Source organism: Argiope bruennichi, chromosome 10 (genome assembly GCF_947563725.1).
Source record: "Argiope bruennichi chromosome 10, qqArgBrue1.1, whole genome shotgun sequence".
NCBI classification, from domain to species: domain Eukaryota; kingdom Metazoa; phylum Arthropoda; class Arachnida; order Araneae; family Araneidae; genus Argiope; species Argiope bruennichi.
This window is the reverse complement of record NC_079160.1, coordinates 59129680-59149676: the sequence shown is the minus strand read 5'-3', so window position 1 is coordinate 59149676 and position 19997 is coordinate 59129680.

The window sequence follows — 19997 nt, the reverse complement described above, 5'->3', positions numbered from 1 at the left end:
CTATATTTTATCGGAATTTTAAGAGATAGTTCGCACACATGCGCAGAATCTATTAATATTCTTAGCATTGTGCTTTTAAAACCAGATTTACACAATACTTAAAACTTATTGCCGAGTCGCAATGAGAATCATTGACACTTCAGAAGCTCCCGAGGTACGAGTCTTGCTGGCTAGATCGGCAGGGTGTGTCATTGTATTTTGCTGGTCTTCTGTTCGAATCTCGATATCGACAAATAATTTATAATTTTTCTTTTTTTTTTATAAATTTTATCTATATTTCTAAATTATTCATAGAAATACTATGAATCATTCCAAATCATATGATTCAAAACCATATTTAAAATTTAAAATATTTCTATATTTTATCGGAACTTTAAGAGTCAAGTTCCCGCACATGCGCAGAATCTATTAATATTCTTAGCATTGTACTTTTAAAACAAGATTTACACAATACTTAAAACTTATTGCCGAGTCGTAATAAGAGTCTTTGACCATTCAGAAGCTCTCGAGGTACGCGTCTTGGTGGCGAGATCGGCAGGGTGTGTCATTGTATTTTGCTGGTCTTCTGTTCGTATCTCGAGATCGACAAAGATTTTATAGATTTTCTTTTTTTTAAATAAATTTTATCTTTATTTCTCCATTATTCATAGAGTTACTATGAATCATTCCAAATCATATATTTCAAAACAATATTATAAATTTAAAATATTTCTATATTTTACCGGAATTTTAAGAGATAGTTCCCGCACATGCGCAGAATCTATTAATATTCTTAGCATTGTACTTTTAAAACAAGATTTACACAATACTTAAAACTTATTGCCGAGTCGTAATAAGAGTCTTTGACCATTGAGAAGCTCTCGAGGTACGAGTATTGGTGGCTAGATCGGCAGGGTGTGTCATTGTATTTTGCTGGTCTTCTGTTCGAATCTCGAGATCGACAAATAATTTATAATTTTTCTTTTTTTTAAATAAATTTTATCTTTATTTCTCCGTTATTCATAGAGTTACTATGAATCATTCCAAATCATATATTTCAAAACAATATTATAGAATTTAATTTTTCTATATTTTATCGGAAATTTAAGAGTCAAGTTCCCGCACATGCGCAGAATCTATTAATATTCTTAGCATTGTGCTTTTAAAACCAGATTTACACAAAAAACTTATTGCCGAATCGTAATGAGAATCTTTGACCCTTCAGAAGCTCTCGAGATACGCGTCTTGGTGGCGAGATCGGCAGGGTGTGTCATTGTATTTTGCTGGTCTTCTGTTCGAATCTCGAGATCGACAAAGATTTTATAGATTTTCTTTTTTTTAAATAAATTTTATCTTTATTTCTCCATTATTCATAGAGTTACTATGAATCATTCCAAATCATATATTTCAAAACAATATTATAAATTTAAAATATTTCTATATTTTACCGGAATTTTAAGAGATAGTTCCCGCACATGCGCAGAATCTATTAATATTCTTAGCATTGTACTTTTAAAACAAGATTTACACAATACTTAAAACTTATTGCCGAGTCGTAATAAGAGTCTTTGACCATTGAGAAGCTCTCGAGGTACGAGTATTGGTGGCTAGATCGGCAGGGTGTGTCATTGTATTTTGCTGGTCTTCTGTTCGAATCTCGAGATCGACAAATAATTTATAATTTTTCTTTTTTTTAAATAAATTTTATCTTTATTTCTCTGTTATTCATAGAGTTACTATGAATCATTCCAAATCATATATTTCAAAACAATATTATAGAATTTAATTTTTCTATATTTTATCGGAAATTTAAGGGTCAATTTCCCGCACATGCGCAGAATCTATTAATATTCTTAGCATTGTGCTCTTAAAACCAGATTTACACAATACTTAAGACTTATTGCCGAGTCGTAATAAGAATCATTGACCCTTCAGAAGCTCTCGAGGTACGAGTCTTGCTGGCTAGATCGGCAGGGTGGGTCATTGTATTTTGCTGGTCTTCTGTTCGAATCTCGAGATCGACAAATAATTTATAATTTTTCTTTTTTTTAAATAAATATTAACTTTATTTCTCCATTTTTCATAGAGTTACTATGAATCATTCCAAATCATATATTTCAAAACAATATTATAAATTTAAAATATTTCTATATTTTATCGGAATTTTAAGAGTCAAGTTCCCGCACATGCCCAGAATCTATTAATATTCTTAGCATTGTGCTCTTAAAACCAGATTTACACAATACTTAAAACTTATTGCCGAGTCGCAATGAGAATCATTGACACTTCAGAAGCTCCCGAGGTACGAGTCTTGCTGGCTAGATCGGCAGGGTGTGTCATTGTATTTTGCTGGTCTTCAGTTCGAATCTCGATATCGACAAATAATTTATAATTTTTCTTTTTTTTTATAAATTTTATCTATATTTCTAAATTATTCATAGAAATACTATGAATCATTCCAAATCATATGATTCAAAACCATATTTTAAATTTAAAATATTTCTATATTTTATCGTAACTTTAAGAGTCAAGTTCTCGCACATGCGCAGAATCTATTAATATTCTTAGCATTGTGCTTTTAAAACCTGATTTACACAAAAAACTTATTGCCGAGTCGTAATAAGAATCATTGACCCTTCAGAAGCTCTCGAGGTACGAGTCTTGCTGGCTAGATCTGCAGGGTGTGTCAATGTATTTTGCTGGTCTTCTGTTCGAATCTCGAGATCGACAAATTATTTATAATTTTTTTTTTAAATAAATTTTATCTTTATTTCTCCATTATTCATAGAGTTACTATGAATCATTCCAAATCATATTTCAAAACAATATTATAAATTTAAAATATTTCTATATTTTATCGGAATTTTAAGAGTCAATTTCCCGCACATGCGCAGAATCTATTAATATTCTTAGCATTGTACTTTTAAAACAAGATTTACACAATACTTAAAACTTATTGCCGAGTCGTAATAAGAGTCTTTGACCATTCAGAAGCTCTCGAGGTACGAGTATTGGTCGCTAGATCGGCCGGGTGTGTCATTGCATTTTACTGGTCTACTTTTCGAATCTCGAGATCGACAAAGATTTTATAATTTTTCTTTTTTTTAAATAAATTTTATCTTTATTTCTCCATTATTCATTGAGTTACTATGAATCATTCCAAATCATATATTTCAAAACAATATTATAAATTTAAAATATTTCTATATTTTATCGGAATTTTAAGAGATAGTTCGCGCACATGCGCAGAATCTATTAATATTCTTAGCATTGTGCTTTTAAAACCAGATTTACACAATACTTAAAACTTATTGCCGAGTCGTAATAAGAGTCTTTGACCATTCAGAAGCTCTCGAGGTACGAGTCTTGGTGGCTAGATCGGCAGGGTGTGTCATTGCATTTTGCTGGTCTTCTGTTCGAATCTCGAGATCGACAAACATTTTATAATTTTTCTTTTTTTTAAATAAATTTTATCTTTATTTCTCCATTATTCATAGAGTTACTATTCCATCATATATTTCAAAACAATATTATAAAATTTAATTTTTCTATATTTTATCGGAAATTTAAGAGTCAAGTTCCCGCACATGCGCAGAATCTATTAATATTCTTAGCATTGTGCTTTTAAAACCAGATTTACACAAAAAACTTATTGCCGAGTCGTAATGAGAATCTTTGACCCTTCAGAAGCTCTCGAGATACGCGTCTTGGTGGCGAGATCGGCAGGGTGTGTCATTGTATTTTGCTGGTCTTCTGTTCGAATCTCGAGATCAACAAATAATTTATAATTTTTCTTGTTTTTAAATAAATTTTATCTTTATTTCTCCATTATTCATAGAGTTACTATGAATCATTCCAAATCATATATTTCAAAACAATATTATAAAATTTTATTTTTCTATATTTTATCGGAAATTTAAGAGTCAATTTCCCGCACATGCGCAGAATCTATTAATATTCTTAGCATTGTACTTTTAAAACAAGATTTACACAATACTTAAAACTTTTTGCCGAGTCGTAATGAGAATAATTGATCCTTCAGAAGCTCTCGAGGTACGAGTCTTGCTGGCTAGATCGGCAGGGTGTGTCGTTGTATTTTGCTGGTCTTCTGTTCGAATCTCGAGATCGACAAATAATTTATAATTTTTCTTTTTTTTAAATAAATTTTATCTTTATTTCTCCATTATTCATAGAGTTACTATGAATCATTCCAAATCATATATTTCAAAACAATATTATAAATTTAAAATATTTCTATATTTTATCGGAATTTTAAGAGATAGTTCCCGCACATGCGCAGAATCTATTAATATTCTTAGCATTGTGCTTTTAAAAGCAGATTTACACAATACTTAAAACTTATTGCCGAGTCGTAATGAGAATCTTTGACCAATCAGAAACTCTCGAGGTACGAGTCTTCGTGGCTAGATCGGCAGGGTGTGTCATTGTATTTTGCTGGTCTTCTTTTCGAATCTCGAGATCGACAAAGATTTTATAATTTTTCTTTTTTTTAAATAAATTTTATCTTTATTTCTCCATTATTATTAGAGTTACTATGAATCATTCCAAATCATATATTTCAAAACAATATTATAAATTTAAAATATTTCTATATTTTATCGGAATTTTAAGAGATAGTTCGCACACATGCGCAGAATCTATTAATATTCTTAGCATTGTGCTTTTAAAACCAGATTTACACAATACTTAAAACTTATTGCCGAGTCGCAATGAGAATCATTGACACTTCAGAAGCTCCCGAGGTACGAGTCTTGCTGGCTAGATCGGCAGGGTGTGTCATTGTATTTTGCTGGTCTTCTGTTCGAATCTCGATATCGACAAATAATTTATAATTTTTCTTTTTTTTAAAAAATTTTATCTATATTTCTAAATTATTCATAGAAATACTATGAATTATTCCAAATCATATATTTCAAAACAATATTATAAAATTTAATTTTTCTATATTTTATCGGAAATTTAAGAGTCAAGTTCCCGCACATGCGCAGAATCTATTAATATTCTTAGCATTGTGCTTTTAAAACCAGATTTACACAAAAAACTTATTGCCGAGGCGTAATGAGAATCTTTGACCCTTCAGAAGCTCTCGAGACACGCGTCTTGGTGTCGAGATCGGCAGGGTGTGTCATTGTAATTTGCTGGTCTTCTGTTCGAATCTCGAGATAGATAAATAATTTATAATTTTTCTTGTTTTTAAATAAATTTTATCTTTATTTCTCCATTATTCATAGAGTTACTATGAATCATTCTAAATCATTTATTTCAAAACAATATTATAAAATTTAATTTTTCTATATTTTATCGGAAATTTAAGAGTTAAGTTCCCGCACATGCGCAGAATCTATTAATATTCTTAGCATTGTGCTTTTAAAACCAGATTTACACAAAAAACTTATTGCCGAGTCGTAATGAGAAACCTTGACCCTTCAGAAGCTCTCGAGATACGCGTCTTGGTGGCGAGATCGGCAGGGTGTGTCATTGTATTTTGCTGGTCTTCTATTCGAATCTCGAGATCGACAAAGATTTTATAATTTTTCTTTTTTTTAAATAAATTTTATCTTTATTTCTCCATTATTCATAGAGTTACTATGAATCATTCCAAATCATATATTTCAAAACAATATTATAAATTTAAAATATTTCTATATTTTATCGGAATTTTAAGAGATAGTTCCCGCACATGCGCAGAATCTATTAATATTCTTAGCATTGTACTTTTAAAACAAGATTTACACAATACTTAAAACTTTTTGCCGAGTCGTAATGAGAATAATTGACCCTTCAGAAGCTCTCGAGGTACGAGTCTTGCTGGCTAGATCGGCAGGGTGTGTCGTTGTATTTTGCTGGTCTTCTGTTCGAATCTCGAGATCGACAAATAATTTATAATTTTTCTTTTTTTTTAAATGAATTTTATCTTTATTTCTCCATTATTCATAGAGTTACTATAAATCATTCCAAATCATATATTTCAAAACAATATTATAAATTTAAAATATTTCTATATTTTATCGGAATTTTAAGAGATAGTTCCCGCACATGCGCAGAATCTATTAATATTCTTAGCATTGTACTTTTAAAACAAGATTTACACAATACTTAAAACTTTTTGCCGAGTCGTAATGAGAATAATTGACCCTTCAGAAGCTCTCGAGGTACGAGTCTTGCTGGCTAGATCGGCAGGGTGTGTCGTTGTATTTTGCTGGTCTTCTGTTCGAATCTCGAGATCGACAAATAATTTATAATTTTTCTTTTTTTTTAAAAATTTTATCTATATTTCTAAATTATTCATAGAAATACTATGAATTATTCCAAATCATATATTTCAAAACAATATTATAAAATTTAATTTTTCTATATTTTATCGGAAATTTAAGAGTTAAGTTCCCGCACATGCGCAGAATCTATTAATATTCTTAGCATTGTGCTTTTAAAACCAGATTTACACAAAAAACTTAATGCCGAGTCGTAATGAGAAACCTTGACCCTTCAGAAGCTCTCGAGATACGCGTCTTGGTGGCGAGATCGGCAGGGTGTGTCATTGTATTTTGCTGGTCTTCTTTTCGAATCTCGAGATCGACAAAGATTTTATAATTTTTCTTTTTTTTAAATAAATTTTATCTTTATTTCTCCATTATTCATAGAGTTACTATGAATCATTCCAAATCATATATTTCAAAACAATATTATAAATTTAAAATATTTCTATATTTTATCGGAATTTTAAGAGATAGTTCCCGCACATGCGCAGAATCTATTAATATTCTTAGCATTGTACTTTTAAAACAAGATTTACACAATACTTAAAACTTATTGCCGAGTCGTAATAAGAGTCTTTGACCATTCAGAAGCTCTCGAGGTACGAGTATTGGTGGCTAGATCGGCAGGGTGTGTCATTGTATTTTGCTGGTCTTCTTTTCGAATCTCGAGATCGACAAAGATTTTATAATTTTTCTTTTTTTTAAATAAATTTTATCTTTATTTCTCCATTATTTATAGAGTTACTATGAATCATTCCAAATCATATATTTCAAAACAATATTATAAATTTAAAATATTTCTATATTTTATCGGAATTTTAAGAGATAGTTCCCGCACATGCGCAGAATCTATTAATATTCTTAGCATTGTGCTTTTAAAACTAGATTTACACAAAAAACTTATTGCCGAGTCGTAATGAGAATCTTTGACCCTTCAGAAGCTCTAGATACGCGTCTTGGTGTCGAGATCGGAAGGGTGTGTCATTGTATTTTGCTGGTCTTCTCTTCGAATCTCGAGATCGACAAATAATTTATAATTTTTCTTTTTTTTTAAATAAATTTTATGTTTATTTCTCCGTTATTCATAGAGTTACTATGAATCATTCCAAATCATATATTTCAAAACAATATTATAAAATTTAATTTTTCTATATTTTATCGGAATTTTAAGAGTCAAGTTCCCGCACATGCGCAGAATCTATTAATATTCTTAGCATTGTGCTTTTAAAACCAGATTTACACAAAAAACTTATTGCCGAATGGTAATGAGAATCTTTGACCCTTCAGAAGCTCTCGAGATACGCGTCTTGGTGGCGAGATCGGCAGGGTGTGTCATTGTATTTTGCTGGTCTTCTGTTCGAATCTCGAGATCGATAAATAAATTATAATTTTTCTTGTTTTTTAATAAATTTTATCTTTATTTCTCCATTATTCATAGAGTTACTATGAATCATTCTAAATCATTTATTTCAAAACAATATTATAAAATTTAATTTTTCTATATTTTATCGGAAATTTAAGAGTTAAGTTCCCGCACATGCGCAGAATCTATTAATATTCTTAGCATTGTGCTTTTAAAACCAGATTTACACAAAAAACTTATTGCCGAGTCGTAATGAGAAACTTTGACCCTTCAGAAGCTCTCGAGATACGCGTCTTGGTGGCGAGATCGGCAGGGTGTGTCCTTGTATTTTGCTGGTCTTCTGTTCGAATCTCGAGATCGACATATAATTTATAATTTTTCTTTTTTTAAATAAATTTTATCTTTATTTCTCCATTATTCATAAAGTTACTATGAATCATTCTAAATCATATATTTCAAAACAATATTATAAATTTAAAATATTTCTATATTTTATCGGAATTTTAAGAGATAGTTCGCGCACATGCGCAGAATCTATTAATATTCTTAGCATTGTGCTTTTAAAACCAGATTTACACAATACTTAAAACTTATTGCCGAGTCGCAATAAGAATCATTGACACTTCAGAAGCTCCCGAGGTACGAGTCTTGCTGGCTAGATCGGCAGGGTGTGTCATTGTATTTTGCTGGTCTTCTGTTCGAATCTCGATATCGACAAATAATTTATAATTTTTCTTTTTTTAAAAAAATTTTATCTATATTTCTAAATTATTCATAGAAATACTATGAATTATTCCAAATCATATATTTCAAAACAATATTATAAAATTTAATTTTTCTATATTTTATCGGAAATTTAAGAGTCAAGTTCCCGCACATGCGCAGAATCTATTAATATTCTTAGCATTGTGCTTTTAAAACCAGATTTACACAAAAAACTTATTGCCGAGTCGTAATGAGAATCTTTGACCCTTCAGAAGCTCTCGAGATACGCGTCTTGGTGTCGAGATCGGCAGGGTGTGTCATTGTAATTTGCTGGTCTTCTGTTCGAATCTCGAGATAGATAAATAATTTATAATTTTTCTTGTTTTTAAATAAATTTTATCTTTATTTCTCCATTATTCATAGAGTTACTATGAATCATTCTAAATCATTTATTTCAAAACAATATTATAAAATTTAATTTTTCTATATTTTATCGGAAATTTAAGAGTTAAGTTCCCGCACATGCGCAAAATCTATTAATATTCTTAGCATTGTGCTTTTAAAACCAGATTTACACAAAAAACTTATTGCCGAGTCGTAATGAGAAACCTTGACCCTTCAGAAGCTCTCGAGATACGCGTCTTGGTGGCGAGATCGGCAGGGTGTGTCATTGTATTTTGCTGGTCTTCTTTTCGAATCTCGAGACCGACAAAGATTTTATAATTTTTCTTTTTTTTAAATAAATTTTATCTTTATTTCTCCATTATTCATAGAGTTACTATGAATCATTCCAAATCATATATTTCAAAACAATATTATAAATTTAAAATATTTCTATATTTTATCGGAATTTTAAGAGATAGTTCCCGCACATGCGCAGAATCTATTAATATTCTTAGCATTGTACTTTTAAAACAAGATTTACACAATACTTAAAACTTATTGCCGAGTCGTAATAAGAGTCTTTGACCATTCAGAAGCTCTCGAGGTACGAGTATTGGTGGCTAGATCGGCAGGGTGTGTCATTGTATTTTGCTGGTCTTCTTTTCGAATCTCGAGATTGACAAAGATTTTATAATTTTTCTTTTTTTTAAATAAATTTTATCTTTATTTCTCCATTATTCATAGAGTTACTATGAATCATTCCAAATCATATATTTCAAAACAATATTATAAATTTAAAATATTTCTATATTTTATCGGAATTTTAAGAGATAGTTCGCGCACATGCGCAGAATCTATTAATATTCTTAGCATTGTGCTTTTAAAACTAGATTTACACAAAAAACTTATTGCCGAGTCGTAATGAGAATCTTTGACCCTTCAGAAGCTCTCGAGATACGCGTCTTGGTGGCGAGATCGGCAGGGTGTGTCATTGTATTTTGCTGGTTTTCTGTTCGAATCTCGAGATCGACAAATAATTTATAATTTTTTCTTTTTTTAAATAAATTTTATCTTTATTTCTCCATTATTCATAAAGTTACTATGAATCATTCTAAATCATATATTTCAAAACAATATTATAAATTTAAAATATTTCTATATTTTATCGGAATTTTAAGAGTCAATTTCCCGCACATGCGCAGAATCTATTAATATTCTTAGCATTGTACTTTTAAAACAAGATTTACACAATACTTAAAACTTTTTGCCGAGTCGTAATGAGAATAATTGACCCTTCAGAAGCTCTCGAGGTACGAGTCTTGCTGGCTAGATCGGCAGGGTGTGTCGTTGTATTTTGCTGGTCTTCTGTTCGAATCTCGAGATCGACAAAGATTTTATAATTTTTCTTTTTTTTAAATAAATTTTATCTTTATTTCTCCATTATTCATAGAGTTACTATGAATTATTCCAAATCATATATTTCAAAACAATATTATAAAATTTAATTTTTCTATATTTTATCGGAAATTTAAGAGTCAAGTTCCCGCACATGCGCAGAATCTATTAATATTCTTAGCATTGTGCTTTTAAAACCAGATTTACACAAAAAACTTATTGCCGAGTCGTAATGAGAATCTTTGACCCTTCAGAAGCTCTCGAGATACGCGTCTTGGTGTCGAGATCGGCAGGGTGTGTCATTGTAATTTGCTGGTCTTCTGTTCGAATCTCGAGATAGATAAATAATTTATAATTTTTCTTGTTTTTAAATAAATTTTATCTTTATTTCTCCATTATTCATAGAGTTACTATGAATCATTCTAAATCATTTATTTCAAAACAATATTATAAAATTTAATTTTTCTATATTTTATCGGAAATTTAAGAGTTAAGTTCCCGCACATGCGCAAAATCTATTAATATTCTTAGCATTGTGCTTTTAAAACCAGATTTACACAAAAAACTTATTGCCGAGTCGTAATGAGAAACCTTGACCCTTCAGAAGCTCTCGAGATACTTGTCTTGGTGGCGAGATCGGCAGGGTGTGTCATTGTATTTTGCTGGTCTTCTTTTCGAATCTCGAGATCGACAAAGATTTTATAATTTTTCTTTTTTTTAAATAAATTTTATCTTTATTTCTCCATTATTCATAGAGTTACTATGAATCATTCCAAATCATATATTTCAAAACAATATTATAAATTTAAAATATTTCTATATTTTATCGGAATTTTAAGAGATAGTTCCCGCACATGCGCAGAATCTATTAATATTCTTAGCATTGTACTTTTAAAACAAGATTTACACAATACTTAAAACTTATTGCCGAGTCGTAATAAGAGTCTTTGACCATTCAGAAGCTCTCGAGGTACGAGTATTGGTGGCTAGATCGGCAGGGTGTGTCATTGTATTTTGCTGGTCTTCTTTTCGAATCTCGAGATTGACAAAGATTTTATAATTTTTCTTTTTTTTAAATAAATTTTATCTTTATTTCTCCATTATTCATAGAGTTACTATGAATCATTCCAAATCATATATTTCAAAACAATATTATAAATTTAAAATATTTCTATATTTTATCGGAATTTTAAGAGATAGTTCGCGCACATGCGCAGAATCTATTAATATTCTTAGCATTGTGCTTTTAAAACTAGATTTACACAAAAAACTTATTGCCGAGTCGTAATGAGAATCTTTGACCCTTCAGAAGCTCTCGAGATACGCGTCTTGGTGGCGAGATCGGCAGGGTGTGTCATTGTATTTTGCTGGTTTTCTGTTCGAATCTCGAGATCGACAAATAATTTATAATTTTTTCTTTTTTTAAATAAATTTTATCTTTATTTCTCCATTATTCATAAAGTTACTATGAATCATTCTAAATCATATATTTCAAAACAATATTATAAATTTAAAATATTTCTATATTTTATCGGAATTTTAAGAGTCAATTTCCCGCACATGCGCAGAATCTATTAATATTCTTAGCATTGTACTTTTAAAACAAGATTTACACAATACTTAAAACTTTTTGCCGAGTCGTAATGAGAATAATTGACCCTTCAGAAGCTCTCGAGGTACGAGTCTTGCTGGCTAGATCGGCAGGGTGTGTCGTTGTATTTTGCTGGTCTTCTGTTCGAATCTCGAGATCGACAAAGATTTTATAATTTTTCTTTTTTTTAAATAAATTTTATCTTTATTTCTCCATTATTCATAAAGTTACTATGAATCATTCGAAATCATATATTTCAAAACAATATTATAAATTTAAAATATTTCTATATTTTATCGGAATTTTAAGAGATAGTTCGCGCACATGCGCAGAATCTATTAATATTCTTAGCATTGTGCTTTTAAAACCAGATTTACACAATACTTAAAACTTATTGCCGAGTCGCAATGAGAATCATTGACACTTCAGAAGCTCCCGAGGTACGAGTCTTGCTGGCTAGATCGGCAGGGTGTGTCATTGTATTTTGCTGGTCTTCTGTTTGAATCTCGATATCGACAAATAATTTATAATTTTTCTTTTTTTTAAAAAATTTTATCTATATTTCTAAATTATTCATAGAAATACTATGAATTATTCCAAATCATATATTTCAAAACAATATTATAAAATTTAATTTTTCTATATTTTATCGGAAATTTAAGAGTCAAGTTCCCGCACATGCGCAGAATCTATTAATATTCTTAGCATTGTGCTTTTAAAACCAGATTTACACAAAAAACTTATTGCCGAGTCGTAATGAGAATCTTTGACCCTTCAGAAGCTCTCGAGATACGCGTCTTGGTGTCGAGATCGGCAGGGTGTGTCATTGTAATTTGCTGGTCTTCTGTTCGAATCTCGAGATAGATAAATAATTTATAATTTTTCTTGTTTTTAAATAAATTTTATCTTTATTTCTCCATTATTCATAGAGTTACTATGAATCATTCTAAATCATTTATTTCAAAACAATATTATAAAATTTAATTTTTCTATATTTTATCGGAAATTTAAGAGTTAAGTTCCCGCACATGCGCAGAATCTATTAATATTCTTAGCATTGTGCTTTTAAAACCAGATTTACACAAAAAACTTATTGCCGAGTCGTAATGAGAAACCTTGACCCTTCAGAAGCTCTCGAGATACGGGTCTTGGTGGCGAGATCGGCAGGGTGTGTCATTGTATTTTGCTGGTCTTCTTTTCGAATCTCGAGATCGACAAAGATTTTATAATTTTTCTTTTTTTTAAATAAATTTTATCTTTATTTCTCCATTATTCATAGAGTTACTATGAATCATTCCAAATCATATATTTCAAAACAATATTATAAATTTAAAATATTTCTATATTTTATCGCAATTTTAAGAGATAGTTCGCGCACATGCGCAGAATCTATTAATATTCTTAGCATTGTGCTTTTAAAACTAGATTTACACAAAAAACTTATTGCCGAGTCGTAATGAGAATCTTTGACCCTTCAGAAGCTCTCGAGATACGCGTCTTGGTGGCGAGATCGGCAGGGTGTGTCATTGTATTTTGCTGGTTTTCTGTTCGAATCTCGAGATCGACAAATAATTTATAATTTTTTCTTTTTTTAAATAAATTTTATCTTTATTTCTCCATTATTCATAAAGTTACTATGAATCATTCTAAATCATATATTTCAAAACAATATTATAAATTTAAAATATTTCTATATTTTATCGGAATTTTAAGAGTCAATTTCCCGCACATGCGCAGAATCTATTAATATTCTTAGCATTGTACTTTTAAAACAAGATTTACACAAAAAACTTATTGCCGAGTCGTAATGAGAAACCTTGACCCTTCAGAAGCTCTCGAGATACGGGTCTTGGTGGCGAGATCGGCAGGGTGTGTCATTGTATTTTGCTGGTCTTCTTTTCGAATCTCGAGATCGACAAAGATTTTATAATTTTTCTTTTTTTTAAATAAATTTTATCTTTATTTCTCCATTATTCATAGAGTTACTATGAATCATTCCAAAAATATATTTCAAAACAATATTATAAATTTAAAATATTTCTATATTTTATCGGAATTTTAAGAGATAGTTCCCGCACATGCGCAGAATCTATTAATATTCTTAGCATTGTACTTTTAAAACAAGATTTACACAATACTTAAAACTTATTGCCGAGTCGTAATAAGAGTCTTTGACCATTCAGAAGCTCTCGAGGTACGAGTATTGGTGGCTAGATCGGCAGGGTGTGTCATTGTATTTTGCTGGTCTTCTTTTCGAATCTCGAGATCGACAAAGATTTTATAATTTTTCTTTTTTTTAAATAAATTTTATCTTTATTTCTCCATTATTCATAGAGTTACTATGAATCATTCCAAATCATATATTTCAAAACAATATTATAAATTTAAAATATTTCTATATTTTATCGGAATTTTAAGAGATAGTTCCCGCACATGCGCAGAATCTATTAATATTCTTAGCATTGTGCTTTTAAAACCAGATTTACACAATACTTAAAACTTATTGCCGAGTCGTAATGAGAATCTTTGACACTTCAGAAACTCTCGAAGTACGAGTCTTGTTGGCTAGATCGGCCGGGTGTGTCATTGTATTTTGCTGGTCTTCTGTTCGAATCTCGAGATCGACAAATAATTTATAATTTTTCTTTTTTTTAAATAAATTTTATCTTTATTTCTCCGTTATTCATAGAGTTACTATGAATCATTCCAAATCATATATTTCAAAACAATATTATAAAATTTAATTTTTCTATATTTTATCGGAATTTTTAGAGTCAAGTTCCCGCACATGCGCAGAATCTATTAATATTCTTAGCATTGTGCTTTTAAAACCAGATTTACACAAAAAACTTATTGCCGAATCGTAATGAGAATCTTTGACCCTTCAGAAGCTCTCGAGATACGCGTCTTGGTGGCGAGATCGGCAGGGTGTGTCATTGTATTTTGCTGGTCTTCTGTTCGAATCTCGAGATCGATAAATAAATTATAATTTTTCTTGTTTTTTAATAAATTTTATCTTTATTTCTCCATTACTCATAGAGTTACTATGAATCATTCTAAATCATTTATTTCAAAACAATATTATAAAATTTAATTTTTCTATATTTTATCGGAATTTTAAGAGATAGTTCGCGCACATGCGCAGAATCTATTAATATTCTTAGCATTGTGCTTTTAAAACCAGATTTACACAATACTTAAAACTTATTGCCGAGTCGTAATGAGAATCTTTGACCCTTCAGAAGCTCTGGAGGTACGAGTCATTGTGGCTAGATCGGCAGGGTGTGTCATTGTATTTTGCTGGTCTTCTGTTCGAATCTCGAGATCGACAAATAATTTATAATTTTTCTTTTTTTTAAATAAATTTTATCTTTATTTCTCCATTATTCATAGAGTTACTATGAATCATTCCAAATCATATATTTCAAAACAATATTATAAATTTAAAATATTTCTATATTTCATCGGAATTTTAAGAGTCAAGTTCCCGCACATGCGCAGAATCTATTAATATTCTTAGCATTGTACTTTTAAAACAAGATTTACACAATACTTAAAACTTATTGCCGAGTCGTAATGAGAATCATTGACCCTTCAGAAGCTCTCGAGGTATGAGTCTTGCTGGCTAGATCGGCAGGGTGTGTCGTTGTATTTTGCTGGTCTTCTCTTCGAATCTCGAGATCGACAAAGATTTTATAATTTTTCTTTTTTTTAAATAAATTTTATCTTTATTTCTCCATTATTCATAGAGTTACTATGAATTATTCCAAATCATATATTTCAAAACAATATTATAAATTTAAAATATTTCTATATTTTATCAGAATTTTAAGAGGCAAGTTCGCGCACATGCGCAGAATCTATTAATATTCTTAGCATTGTGCTTTTAAAACCAGATATACACCATACTTAAAACTTATTGCCTTGTCGTAATGAGAATCTTTAACCCTTCAGAAACTCTCGAGGTACGAGTCATGGTGGCGAGATCGGCAGGGTGTGTCCTTGTATTTTGCTGGTCTTCTGTTCGAATCTCGAGATCCACATATAATTTATAATTTTTCTTTTTTTTAAATAAATTTTATCTTTATTTCTCCATTATTCATAAAGATACTATGAATCATTCTAAATCATATATTTCAAAACAATATTATAAATTTAAAATATTTCTATATTTTATCGGAATTTTAAGAGATAGTTCGCGCACATGCGCAGAATCTATTAATATTCTTAGCATTGTGCTTTTAATACCAGATTTACACAATACTTAAAACTTATTGCCGAGTCGTAATGAGAATCTTTGACCCTTCAGAAGCTCTGGAGGTACGAGTCATTGTGGCTAGATCGGCAGGGTGTGTCATTGTATTTTGCTGGTCTTCTGTTCGAATCTCGAGATCGACAAATAATTTATAATTTTTCTTTTTTTTAAATAAATTTTATCTTTATTTTTCCATTATTCATAGAGTTACTATGAATCATTCCAAATCATTTATTTCAAAACAATATTATAAAATTTAATTTTTCTATATTTTATCGGAAATTTAAGAGTCAAGTTCCCGCACATGCGCAGAATCTATTAATATTCTTAGCATTGTGCTTTTAAAACCAGATTTACACAAAAAACTTATTGCCGAGTCGTAATGAGAATCTTTGACCCTTCAGAAGCTCTCGAGATACGCGTCTTGGTGGCGAGATCGGCAGGGTGTGTCATTGTATTTTGCTTGTCTTCTGTTCGAATCTCGAGATCGACAAATAATTTATAATTTTTCTTTTTTTTAAATAAATTTTATCTTTATTTCTCCATTATTCATAAAGTTACTATGAATCATTCTAAATCATATAATTCAAAACAATATTATAAATTTAAAATATTTCTATATTTTATCGGAATTTTAAGAGTCAATTTCCCGCACATGCGCAGAATCTATTAATATTCTTAGCATTGTACTTTTAAAACAAGATTTACACAATACTTAAAACTTATTGCCGAGTCGTAATAAGAGTCTTTGACCATTCAGAAGCTCTCGAGGTACGAGTATTGGTGGCTAGATCGGCAGGGTGTGTCATTGTATTTTGCTGGTCTTCTTTTCGAATCTCGAGATCGACAAAGATTTTATAATTTTTCTTTTTTTTAAATAAATTTTATCTTTATTTCTCCATTATTAATAGAGTTACTATGAATCATTCCAAATCATATATTTCAAAACAATATTATAAATTTAAAATATTTCTATATTTTATCGGAATTTTAAGAGATAGTTCCCGCACATGCGCAGAATCTATTAATATTCTTAGCATTGTGCTTTTAAAACCAGATTTACACAATACTTAAAACTTATTGCCGAGTCGTAATGAGAATCTTTGACACTTCAGAAACTCTCGAAGTACGAGTCTTGTTGGCTAGATCGGCCGGGTGTGTCATTGTATTTTGCTGGTCTTCTGTTCGAATCTCGAGATCGACAAATAATTTATAATTTTTCTTTTTTTTAAATATATTTTATCTTTATTTCTCCGTTATTCATAGAGTTACTATGAATCATTCCAAATCATATATTTCAAAACAATATTATAAAATTTAATTTTTCTATATTTTATCGGAAATTTAAGAGTCAAGTTCCCGCACATGCGCAGAATCTATTAATATTCTTAGCATTGTGCTTTTAAAACCAGATTTACACAAAAAACTTATTGCCGAATCGTAATGAGAATCTTTGACCCTTCAGAAGCTCTCGAGATACGCGTTTTGGTGGCGAGATCGGCAGGGTGTGTCATTGTATTTTGCTGGTTTTCTGTTCGAATCTCGAGATCGACAAATAATTTATAATTTTTCTTTTTTTTAAATAAATTTTATCTTTATTTCTCCATTATTCATAAAGTTACTATGAATCATTCTAAATCATATATTTCAAAACAATATTATAAATTTAAAATATTTCTATATTTTATCGGAATTTTAAGAGTCAATTTCCCGCACATGCGCAGAATCTATTAATATTCTTAGCATTGTACTTTTAAAACAAGATTTACACAATACTTAAAACTTATTGCCGAGTCGTAATAAGAGTCTTTGACCATTCAGAAGCTCTCGAGGTACGAGTATTGGTGGCTAGATCGGCAGGGTGTGTCATTGTATTTTGCTGGTCTTCTTTTCGAATCTCGAGATCGACAAAGATTTTATAATTTTTCTTTTTTTTTAAATAAATTTTATCTTTATTTCTCCATTATTCATAGAGTTACTATGAATCATTCCAAATCATATATTTCAAAACAATATTATAAATTTAAAATATTTCTATATTTTATCGGAATTTTAAGAGATAGTTCCCGCACATGCGCAGAATCTATTAATATTCTTAGCATTGTGCTTTTAAAACCAGATTTACACAATACTTAAAACTTATTGCCGAGTCGTAATGAGAATCTTTGACACTTCAGAAACTCTCGAAGTACGAGTCTTGTTGGCTAGATCGGCCGGGTGTGTCATTGTATTTTGCTGGTCTTCTGTTCGAATCTCGAGATCGACAAATAATTTATAATTTTTCTTTTTTTTTAAATATATTTTATCTTTATTTCTCCGTTATTCATAGAATTACTATGAATCATTCCAAATCATATATTTCAAAACAATATTATAAAATTTAATTTTTCTATATTTTATCGGAAATTTAAGAGTCAAGTTCCCGCACATGCGCAGAATCTATTAATATTCTTAGCATTGTACTTTTAAAACAAGATTTACACAATACTTAAAACTTATTGCCGAGTCGTAATGAGAATCATTGACCCTTCAGAAGCTCTCGAGGTACGAGTCTTCCTGGCTAGATCGGCAGGGTGTATCGTTGTATTTTGCTGGTCTTCTCTTCGAATCTCGAGATCGACAAAGATTTTATAATTTTTCTTTTTTTTAAAATAAATTTTATCTTTATTTCTCCATTATTCATAGAGTTACTATGAATTATTCCAAATCATATATTTCAAAACAATATTATAAATTTAAAATATTTCTATATTTTATCGGAATTTTAAGAGTCAATTTCCCGCACATGCGCAGAATCTATTAATATTCTTAGCATTGTGCTTTTAAAACCAGATTTACACAATACTTAAAACTTATTGCCGAGTCGTAATGAGAATCTTAAACCCTTCAGAAACTCTCGAGGTACGAGTCTTGGTGGCGAGATCGGCAGGGTGTGTCCTTGTATTTTGCTGGTCTTCTGTTCGAATCTCGAGATCGACAAAGATTTTATAATTTTTCTTTTTTTAAAAATAAATTTTATCTTTATTTCTCCATTATTCATAGAGTTACTATGAATCATTCCAAATCATATATTTCAAAACAATATTATAAAATTTAATTTTTCTATATTTTATCGGAAATTTAAGAGTCAAGTTCCCGTACATGCGCAGAATCTATTAATATTCTTAGCATTGTGCTTTTAAAACCAGATTTACACAAAAAACTTATTGCCGAATCGTAATGAGAATCTTTGAGCCTTCAGAAGCTCTCGAGATACGCGCCTTGGTGGCGAGATCGGCAGGGTGTGTCATTGTATTTTGCTGGTCTTCTGTTCGAATCTCGAGATCGACAAATAATTTATAATTTTTTCTTTTTTTTAAATAAATTTATCTTTATTTCTCCATTATTCATAGAGTTACTGTGAATCATTCCAAATCATATATTTCAAAACAATATTATAAATTTAAAATATTTCTATATTTTATCGGAATTTTAAGAGATAGTTCGCGCACATGCGCAGAATCTATTAATATTCTTACCATTGTGCTTTTAAAACCAGATTTACACAATACTTAAAACTTATTGCCGAGTCGTAATGAGAATCTTTGACCCTTCAGAAGCTCTGGAGGTACGAGTCCTTTTGGCTAGATCGGCAGGGTGTGTTATTGTATTTTGATGGTCTTCTGTTCGAATCTCGAGATCGACAAATTATTTATAATTTTTCTTTTTTTTAAATAAATTTTATCTTTATTTCTCCGTTATTCATAGAGTTACTATGAATCATTCCAAATCATATATTTCAAAACAATATTATAAAATTTAATTTTTCTATATTTTATCGGAAATTTAAGAGTCAAGTTCCCGCACATGCGCAGAATCTATTAATATTCTTAGCATTGTGCTTTTAAAACCAGATTTACACAAAAAACTTATTACCGAATCCTAATGAGAATCTTTGACCCTTCAGAAGCTCTCGAGATACGCGTCTTGGTGGCGAGATCGGCAGGGTGTGTCATTGTATTTTGCTGGTCTTCTGTTCGAATCTCGAGATCGACAAATAATTTATAA